Below are 10000 nucleotides of genomic sequence, written 5' to 3'. Positions count from 1 at the left end.
GGGTCGGGGGACGGAGAACCGCGACGCGTGCGGGCTCCCTACACACGGGTCTCGCTCCGCTCGCCCGGAGGCGAGGACGGCGCGGCCGCTCATAGGGCGCGTGCGGAACCCTCCACCGCCCCTGGCTCTTCAGGGGGGGGTGGCCGCCGGGCGGCGGCCGTAACCGGGAAAGGCGTACCGAGAGGCGGGGGGCCGCGCGCGGCGAGCGGGGGGTCGGGGGACGAGGCGTCGTTGAGACTTGCGTGGGGGGTGTGACGAAGCCCCCAGCGTCCGACCCTCCTCCTCCTAACCTCCGCCGCGCGCGCGGTCCCGCCGTGGCGGACCTTCAGCTCTGACCGGCCTTCTGAGTCTCCCCGAGGAGGGGAGGCCGCGCAACGGGCCGGGGCCCGCGGCGCGGCTCTCGCTTTCCGACGCGCGACTCGGAGGGGGTTCGCTCAGCCCACGGGCGGCCGTCTCCGGCCGGGCAGAGGCCTAACCCCCCGGGCGCGTCGCACGCTCCGATCGGCCAGGTAAAACAAAAAAGACGCGCCCCGGCCGTACCGAGCCCTGGGAGGAGGGGCGCGCTCCTCCCGGCCCGCTCGAACGCAACTCTTCGCGGGGCACGCCGGAGCGGCCCCGTCCGGTTCTCTTTCGTCCGCGTCTCGTTTTTTGTCAAAGTCCGAGAGAGCTCGTTCTCCCCAGTACCGCGATGGCCTCGATTCGACGCTTCTGCGCTCAGCAACTAGTGCCAGAAGGCGCTCTCATCTGACGTTCCCCGGCGTCGGGCCATCGTTCCGGGCTGGGACGGCGGTACCGGGTCCCCCGGATCTTTAGACGTGCAACTCCGTTTTGGGACTTAGAAAATTTTTGAGGAGCGACTTGTTTGCGCCTCCGGGCGGGTGCCTGCTCACCCGTTTCTAGTGTCCGCACCAACCGCTTTGCGTCGCTCCTCCGGGCGGGTCCGTGTTCACCCGTTTTTCTGGTGCGCACACCAAACACTTTGTCATATATTTTTCAAGGAGGAGGTCGCTTCCTACCTCCGGGCGGGTGCCTGCTCACCCGTCTCTAGGGCCACCACCAAACCCTTTGTTTTTCAAGGAGGAGGTCGCTTCCTACCTCCGGGCGGGTGCCTGCTCACCCGTCTCTAGGGCCACCACCAAACCCTTTGTTTTTCAAGGAGGAGGTCGCTTCCTACCTCCGGGCGGGTGTGTCTCCTCACCCGCCTCTCTGGGTCCGCCACCACCACCACCAAACGCTTTCAAGGAGGAGGTCGAATCTTACCTCCGGGGTTCACGCCCTCCGAACCTTCTCGGCCTCGCGACGGTCAAACGAGGCGCTGCCTGGAAGGGGAACCGGCCTTCCAGGCGGCTCTTTGCGTGGCGCGCCCGGGACCGGCGCAACTGCCCCGGGGGCCACGCTTTTTCGCTCACGACGGTCTGCTTCGCGGAGGGTCAGCTCCTCCGGGCGGGTGTCCTGCTCACCCGTATTCATATATGTATGTATGCACGTCCACACCAAACACTTTGTGCATTTTTTAGAGGAGGAGGTGCAACCTTCCTACCTCCGGGCGGGCGCCCTCTCTCGCTCCGCCCGTAGTGTCGCGCCACCGACACTTTTGTTTCGGGGGCCGGGAGTCACCCACTCACCCGACCCCTCCTCTGTTTGCCACTCTGGTTTTTCTTTCTTTGGAGGTATCAGTTCCTCCGAGCGCTTTCCACAGACTGAACGCTCGATACAAAGTTTTCATCATGGTACGGGGGGTGCCGAGCCCGCAGCCGGCCGGGACAGACAAGCATATACCGGACAGGGAAAAGTTTGGCCGAGGACGGAGAACCGCGACGCGTGCGGGCTCCCTACACACGGGTCTCGCTCCGCTCGCCCGGAGGCGAGGACGGCGCGGCCGCTCATAGGGCGCGTGCGGAACCGTCCTGTTACGGGGGGCCGCAAATCCAGGAAGCACGTACTGGTAACGGGGCGCGGGCGGTGGCGGCCCTGTGACATGCGAGGGGGCTGCGCGCCGGGCCCCCAGCGTCTGAACCCTCCACCGTCGCAAACGCCTCCGCATCGGACCTTCACGTCAGACCGGCCTTCTGAGTCTTGCCCAAGGAAAGAGAGGGCCGCGCCCGGGGCGGCCCCGACCCCGGAGGGACGGGGCCGAACGCGGCTCTCGGTTCGACGCGCGAGGCGGGGGAGGTTCGCTCTGCCCATCGCCGGGCGGAGGCCTGCCCCTGGCGCGTCTCGACACGCTCCGATCGGCCAGGTAAAACAAAAAAGACGCGCCCCGGCCGTACCGAGCCCGGGGAGGAGGGGCGCGCTCCTCCCGGCCCGCTTCTTATTCTGACACCTCGATCTGCGGGGGGGTCGCCTTCAAAACCATTCCCCCACCCGCGAGCACCCCTGGGCTAGGCGCTCTCTCGTTTTGCTAGAGTCATATATGTGTACACACTTAGAGGTTTTTGTGTGTGTTTGTCAAAGCCGTTCACCCATTGTCATTATCGACTTTGTTCGGGACCGAGGCACGCCGGAGCGGCCGCGGGGTGGGTTGCCTGCCTGCTTGATCCTTCTGGTTCTTTGGTTTTTGTGTTACGACATTTTCGGACCCGAGGCACGCCGGAGCGGCCGCGGGGTGGGTTGCCTGATCCTTCTGGTTCTTTGGTTTTTTTGTGTTACGACATTTTCGGAACCCGAGGCACGCCGGAGCGGCCCCGGGCTCGCACGCGAGGTGGGGAGGTGCCGTGTGCCCACAGAGACCGGGCAGATGCCTACCCCTGGCGCGTGCCCTTTCCCATCTGCCAGCAGAAACGCCCCGGCCTTCCAGATACCCCGCGGAGGACGGGCGCGGTCCTCCGGGAGCCCGAGCGATCCATCGATCCGCCCGCACCCCGGGGAGGGGTGGAGGGCCTTGGGTTTTCTCAACTCACGCCTTTGCCGCACCGGAGGACCGGACCTCCGGGCGGGGACCCCACACGCCGGGGCCCGACCCCCTGAGCCCGCACACAGGGAACCGGGACTCCGGCCGAGGACCCCACGCCGCGGGGGGGACCGGCCTTCGCTTCAGTCACCAAAGCGCACCGCCTCTGGTCGGGGAGGGAGCTCGTCCTGCCTGCCTGCCTCCGGGCGGGTGTGCCTTCTCACCCGTCTCTCACGTCAAAAGACTTAGTGCAATTTTCGACCAGATTCTCGTTTTTTTGACAAAGTCCGAGAGAGCTCGTTCTCCCCAGTACCGCGATGGCCTCGCTTCGACGCTTCTGCGCTCAGCAACTAGTGCCAGAAGGCGCTCGGGTTCTGCCTGTACCCGACGTCGGGCCATCGTTCCGGGCTGGGACGGCGGTACCGGGGCTCCCTGGATCTTTAGACGTACAACTCATTTTTGGGACTTAGAAAATTTTCGAGGAACGACTTGTTGCGCACCTCCGGGCGGGTGTGCCCCATCACCCGTCTCTAGTTTCGCTCCACCACCACCATACAGTTTGGTATACGCCCTCCGACTCCTTCTACGATGCCCAGGACGGCGCATCGTCTCCGGCCTCGCGAACGAGGCGCTGCCTGGAAGGGGGAACCGGCCTTCCAGGCGGCTCTTTGCGTGACGCGCCCGGGACCGGCGCAACTGCCCCCGGGGTCACGCTTTGACTCACGACGGTCTGTGTCGGAGGACCGTGCCTCCGCAAAAGTCTTTCGCTCCTAGCACGATGCCCAGGGCGGCGCATCGTCTCCGGCCTCGTCTCGCAACACGAGCCCCCCCGCCGGAGGTAGGCCGATCCTCCGGGCGGGGTGAGTGAGTGCACACCAAAAAGACTTAGTGCAATTTTTGAGGAGATTGTCGTTTTTTTGTCAAAGTCCGAGAGAGCTCGTTCTCCCCAGTACCGCGATGGCCTCGCTTCGACGCTTCTGCGCTCAGCAACTAGTGCCAGAAGGCGCTCGGGTTCTGCCATTACCCGACGTCGGGCCATCGTTCCGGGCTGGGACGGCGGTACCGGGCCTCCCTGGATCTTTAGACGTACAACTCCGTTTTGGGACTTAGAAAATTTTCGAGGAACGACTTTTGCGCACCTCCGGGCGGGTGTGCCCCATCACCCGTTTCTAGTTTCGCTCCACCACCACCACCATACAGTTTGGTATATGCCCTCCGACTCCTTCTACGATGCCCAGGACGGCGCATCGTCTCCGGCCTCGTCCCTGGAGGTGAACCCATCCTCCGGGCGGGTGTGCCCCATCACCCGTCTCTAGTTTCGCTCCACCACCACCACCATACAGTTTGGTATACGCCCTCCGATTCCTTCCACGATGCCCAGGACGGCGCATCGTCTCCGGCCTCAACCCCTTTGCCTTTGCCGCATCGGAGGACCGGACCTCCGGGCGGGGACCCCACACGCCGGGGCCCGACCCCCTGAGCCCGCACACAGGGAACCGGGACTCCGGCCGAGGACCCCACGCCGCGGGGGGACCGGCCTTCGCTTCAGTCACCAAAGCGCACCGCGCGCGATGCCCGGGACGGCGCATCGCCTCTGGTCGGGGAGGGAGCTCGTCCTGCCTGCCTGCCTGCCTCCGGGCGGGTGTGCCTTCTCACCCGTCTCTCTCACACCAAAAGACTTAGTGCAATTTTCGACCAGATTCTCGTTTTTTTGACAAAGTCCGAGAGAGCTCGTTCTCCCCAGTACCGCGATGGCCTCGTTTCGACGCTTCTGCGCTAGACTCGAGTTCCAGACGGCGGCTCAATCCGACGCCACCCGGGGACAGGCCATCTCGGTCGGATAGGAGAAGCATCACATAACCCCTGGATCTTTACACCTGCAACTCCGTTTTGGGACTTAGAAAATTTTTCGAGGAACGACTTTTTGCGCACCTCCGGGCGGGTTGCTGCTCACCCGTTTCTAGTGTCGCACACCACCACCGTTCAGTTTGGTATATGCCCTCCGTTCCTTCCACGATGCCCAGGACGGCGCATCGTCTCCGGCCTGGCTTCTGGGAGTTACCCAAGCTCCCAGAACCATACAGTTTGGTATATGCCCTCCGACTCCTTCTACGATGCCCAGGACGGCGCATCGTCTCCGGCCTCGTCCCTGGAGGTGAGCCCATCCTCCGGGCGGGTGCGCCATCACCCGTTTCTAATTTCGCACCACCACCATACAGTTTGGTACATGCCCTCCGTTCCTTCCACGATGCCCAGGACGGCGCATCGTCTTCGGCCTCGCTTCTGGGAGTTACCCAAGCTCCCAGAACCATACAGTTTGGTATATGCCCTACGCTCCTTCCACGATGCCCAGGACGGCGCATCGTCTTCGGCCTCGCTTCTGGGAGTTACCCAAGCTCCCAGAACCATACAGTTTGGTATATGCCCTCCGACTCCTTCCACGATGCCCAGGACGGCGCATCGTCTCCGGCCTCGTCCCTGGAGGTGAACCCATCCTCCGGGCGGGGGTGAGTGCACACCAAAAGACTTAGTGCAATTTAAGAGAACGGACTCGTTTTTTTGACAAAGTCCGAGAGAGCACATTCTCCCCAGTACCGCGATGGCCTCGTTTCGACGCTTCTGCGCTAGACTCGAGTTCCAGACGGGGGCTCAATCCGACGGCGCCCGGGGACAGGCCATCTCGGTCGGATAGGAAAAGCAGCACGTAACGCCTGGATCTTTACACCTGCAACTCCGTTTTGGGACTTAGAAAATTTTTCGAGGAGCGACTTTGCGCACCTCCGGGCGGGTTGCTGCTCACCCGTTTCTAGTGTCGCACACCACCACCGTTCAGTTTGGTATACGCCCTCCGTTCCTTCCACGATGCCCAGGACGGCGCATCGTCTCCGGCCTGGCTTCTGGGAGTTCCCCAAGCTCCCAGAACCATACAGTTTGGTATATGCCCTCCGTTCCTTCCACGATGCCCAGGACGGCGCATCGTCTCCGGCCTCGCTTCTGGAGGTGAGCCCATCCTCCACCATACAGTTTGGTATATGCCCTACGCTCCTTCTACGATGCCCAGGACGGCGCATCGTCTCCGGCCTCGTCCCTGGAGGTGAGCCCATCCTCCGGGCGGGTGCGCCATCACCCGTTTCTAATTTCGCACCACCACCATACAGTTTGGTATATGCCCTACGCTCCTTCCACGATGCCCAGGACGGCGCATCGTCTTCGGCCTCGCTTCTGGGAGTTCCCCAAGCTCCCAGAACCATACAGTTTGGTATATGCCCTACGACTCCTTCCACGATGCCCAGGACGGCGCATCGTCTTCGGCCTCGCTTCTGGGAGTTACCCAAGCTCCCAGAACCATACAGTTTGGTATATGCCCTCCGTTCCTTCCACGATGCCCAGGACGGCGCATCGTCTTCGGCCTCGCTTCTGGGAGTTCCCCAAGCTCCCAGAACCATACAGTTTGGTATATGCCCTACGCTCCTTCCACGATGCCCAGGACGGCGCATCGTCTTCGGCCTCGCTTCTGGGAGTTCCCCAAGCTCCCAGAACCACCACCATACAGTTTGGTATATGCCCTACGACTCCTTCCACGATGCCCAGGACGGCGCATCGTCTTCGGCCTCGCTTCTGGGAGTTCCCCAAGCTCCCAGAACCATACAGTTTGGTATATGCCCTCCGTTCCTTCCACGATGCCCAGGACGGCGCATCGTCTTCGGCCTCGTCCCTGGAGGTGAACCCATCCTCCGGGCGGGGTGAGTGCACACCAAAAGACTTAGTGCAATTTTAGAGAACGGACTCGTTTTTTTGACAAAGTCCGAGAGAGCACATTCTCCCCAGTACCGCGATGGCCTCGTTTCGACGCTTCTGCGCTAGACTCGAGTTCCAGACGGGGGCTCAATCCGACGCCACCCGGGGACAGGCCATCTCGGTCGGATAGGAAAAGCAGCATGTTACCCCTGGATCTTTAGACCTGCAACTCCGTTTTGGGACTTAGAAAATTTTTCGAGGAGCGACTTTTTGCGCACCTCCGGGCGGGTTGCTGCTCACCCGTTTCTAGTGTCGCACACCACCACCGTTCAGTTTGGTATACGCCCTCCGTTCCTTCCACGATGCCCAGGACGGCGCATCGTCTCCGGCCTGGCTTCTGGGAGTTCCCCAAGCTCCCAGAACCATACAGTTTGGTATATGCCCTACGCTCCTTCTACGATGCCCAGGACGGCGCATCGTCTCCGGCCTCGTCCCTGGAGGTGAGCCCATCCTCCACCATACAGTTTGGTATATGCCCTACGTTCCTTCCACGATGCCCAGGACGGCGCATCGTCTCCGGCCTGGCTTCTGGGAGTTCCCCATGCTCCCAGAACCACCACCGTACAGTTTGGTATATGCCCTCCGACTCCTTCTACGATGCCCAGGACGGCGCATCGTCTCCGGCCTCCTTTCCCACCTCGGTCCCCAGGGCCGGGCCACCCACCTCGGTCCCCAGGGCCGGGCCACCCACCTCGGTCCCCAGGGCCGGGCCACCCACCTCGGACGCCCTGGAGGATATGACGCGCAACTCCTTTTTCCGTCCGATCGGTACCTCCTCCGGGCGGGTGCGCACCCCCCCGTCTCTAGTGGAAGAGGCCCGTTTTTTGGCAAAGTCCGTGGGAGCTCGTTCTCCCTAGTACCCCGATGGCCTGAAATTCCCGGTCCTGCGCTGGACTCGAGTTCCAGACCGGGGGCTCAATCCGACGGCGCCCGCCGACCGGGCACCTCGCTCGGGTCGGGCCGGCGGCGCGGGCGGCCTGGAGGAAGTGACCCTCAACTCGTTTTTCATACTTAGAAAAATACACGGCGCCGAGCTGCCTCCTCCGGGCGGGTTGGTGCGCACCCGTTTCTGGTGCCTCCTCCGGGCGGGTGCGCACCCCCAGTCTCTAGGGTGCCTCCTCCGGGCGGGTGCGCAACCCCCAGTCTCTAGGGTGCCTCCTCCGGGCGGGTGCGCAACCCCCAGTCTCTAGGGTGCCTCCTCCGGGCGGGTGCGCAACCCCCCGTCTCTAGGGTGCCTCCTCCGGGCGGGTGCGCTCCCCCCAGTCTCTAGGGTGCCTCCTCCGGGCGGGTGCGCTCCCCCCAGTCTCTAGGGTGCCTCCTCCGGGCGGGTGCGCTCCCCCCAGTCTCTAGGGTGCCTCCTCCGGGCGGGTGCGCTCCCCCCAGTCTCTAGGGTGCCTCCTCCGGGCGGGTGCGCTCCCCCGGCCGGCCGGTCGCTCGGTCTCTCCCCAGTACCCCGATGGCCTGAAATGTTGGGACCTGCGCTAGACTCGAGTTCCAGACCGGGGCTCGATCCGACGGCGCCCGCCGACGGGGCACCTCGCTCGGGTCGGGCCGGCGGCGCGCGCCGCCTGGAGGAAGTCACCTGCAACTCGTTTTTCATACTTAGAAAAATAACCCACGCACGGTGCCAAGCCGCCTTCTCCGGGCGGGCGGCCGATGGGTACGTCCTCCCGGGTCGGTCCCCCCGGGGCCCGGACCCACGCGGGGGTGCGCCCGGCCGCCTGCCCGCTGACCCCACGCGCAATCTCATTATGTCAACGGGGGTCTACGACGCTTCCCCGGCCCAGAAATCCACTTTCGTCGTCGGGGGGCCGTTTCGGGCCTTTGAACGCGAATAACTCGGGAACCCCGCGTCGGATCCGCACGAAATTTGAAACGCGCCTAGAGCTCGGCGAGACGCTTCCAACGAGACCGGCCCCAGGGTCGTGGCCCCCCGGGGGGCGGAGTTATGAATTTTTGAACGGTTCCGCGGAAAAACGCCCGTAACTCCGGAACCCCGAGTCCGATCCGCGCGGGGCCGGGACCGTTCGATAGGTCTCTTCGAGACGCTTCCGACGAGCCCGGCCTCGGGGCCGTGCCGCCCGGGGCGGCCGAGATACGGAGGCTCAAAGTTCCGCGGAAAAACGCCCGTAACTCCGGAACCCCGAGTCCGATCCGCTCGGGGCCGGGACCGTTCGATAGGTCTCGTCGAGACGCTTCCGACGAGCCCGGCCCCAGGGTCGTGGGCCCCGAGGCGGCCGAGATACGGATTTTTGAACGTTTCCCCGGGAAAAACGTTATAACTCCGGGACCCCAAGTCCGATCCGCGCGGGCCCGGTACCGTTCGATAGGTCTCGTCGAGACGCTTCCAACGAGACCGGCCCCACGGTCCTAGGCCCCGGGGCGGCCGAGATACGGATTTTTGAACCTTTCCCCGGGAAAAACGTTATAACTCCGGGACCCCGCGTCCGATCCGCGCGGGCCCGGTACCGTTCGATAGGTCTCGTCGAGACGCTTAAGACGAGCCCGGCCCCAGGGTCCTAGGCCCCGGGGCGGCCGAGATACGAATTTTTGAACCTTTCGCCGGGAAAAACGTTTAAAATTCAATAACTCCGAAACCCCGCGTCCGATCCGCGCGGGCCCGGTACCGTTCGACGGGTCTCGTCGAGACGCTTCCAACGAGCCCGGCCCCAGGGTCGTGGGCCCCGTGGCGGCCGAGATACGGATTTTTGAACGTTTCCCCCGGGGAAAACATTCAAAATTTTATATCTCCGGAACCCCGCGTCCGATCCGCGCGGGCCCGGTACCGTTCGATAGGTCTCGTCGAGACGCTTCCAACGAGCCCAGCCACAGGGTCCTAGGCCCAGGGGCGGCCGAGATATGAATTTTTGAATGTTCCCACTTTGACCGGCTATAACTCCGGAACCAAGCCGACTTTCAGCTCCAAACTCCGGGCACAGACGGGGCCCGTAGAGACCCCCTAACGCCCAAAATTTGGAGCCTCAACTCGGCTTGGTTCCAGAGTTATAGCCGCTCAAAGTTTCCACTTTGACCGGCTATAACTCCGGAACCAAGCCGACTTTCAGCTCCAAACTCCGGGCACAGAGGGGGCCCGTGGAGACCCCCCAACGCCCAGAGTTTGGAGCCTCAACTCGGCTTGGTTCCCGAGTTATAGCCGCTCAAAGTTTCCACTTTGACCGGCTATAACTCCGGAACCAAGCCGACTTTCAGCTCCAAACTCCGGGCACAGGGGCCTCCCGTGGAGACCCCCATACACCCTTCGTATGGAGCCTCAACTCGGCTTGGGTCCAGAGTTATAGCCGCTCAAAGTTC

The 10000-nt window shown here is 63.5% G+C and overlaps 1 long non-coding RNA gene across 1 annotated transcript; it reads right to left on the bottom strand.

Annotated features, from left to right (window-relative positions):
* Nucleotides 1-2627: 2627 nt before the first annotated feature.
* On the bottom strand, nucleotides 2628-8745 carry LOC127507935 (uncharacterized). The gene is made up of 3 exons (XR_007928512.1): nucleotides 6907-8745; nucleotides 4030-4822; nucleotides 2628-3086 (listed from the first exon to the last, which is right to left on the bottom strand). It is a non-coding gene; the product is annotated as an uncharacterized LOC127507935 (long non-coding RNA).
* Between the last annotated feature and the right edge of the window lie 1255 nt (nucleotides 8746-10000).

The sequence above is a fragment of the Ctenopharyngodon idella genome, unplaced genomic scaffold (genome assembly GCF_019924925.1).
Source record: "Ctenopharyngodon idella isolate HZGC_01 unplaced genomic scaffold, HZGC01 HZGC01CH25, whole genome shotgun sequence".
NCBI lineage: Eukaryota > Metazoa > Chordata > Actinopteri > Cypriniformes > Xenocyprididae > Ctenopharyngodon > Ctenopharyngodon idella.
Note: the sequence above shows the minus strand (reverse complement) of the source record. Positions and strands in the feature narration are given on the sequence as shown.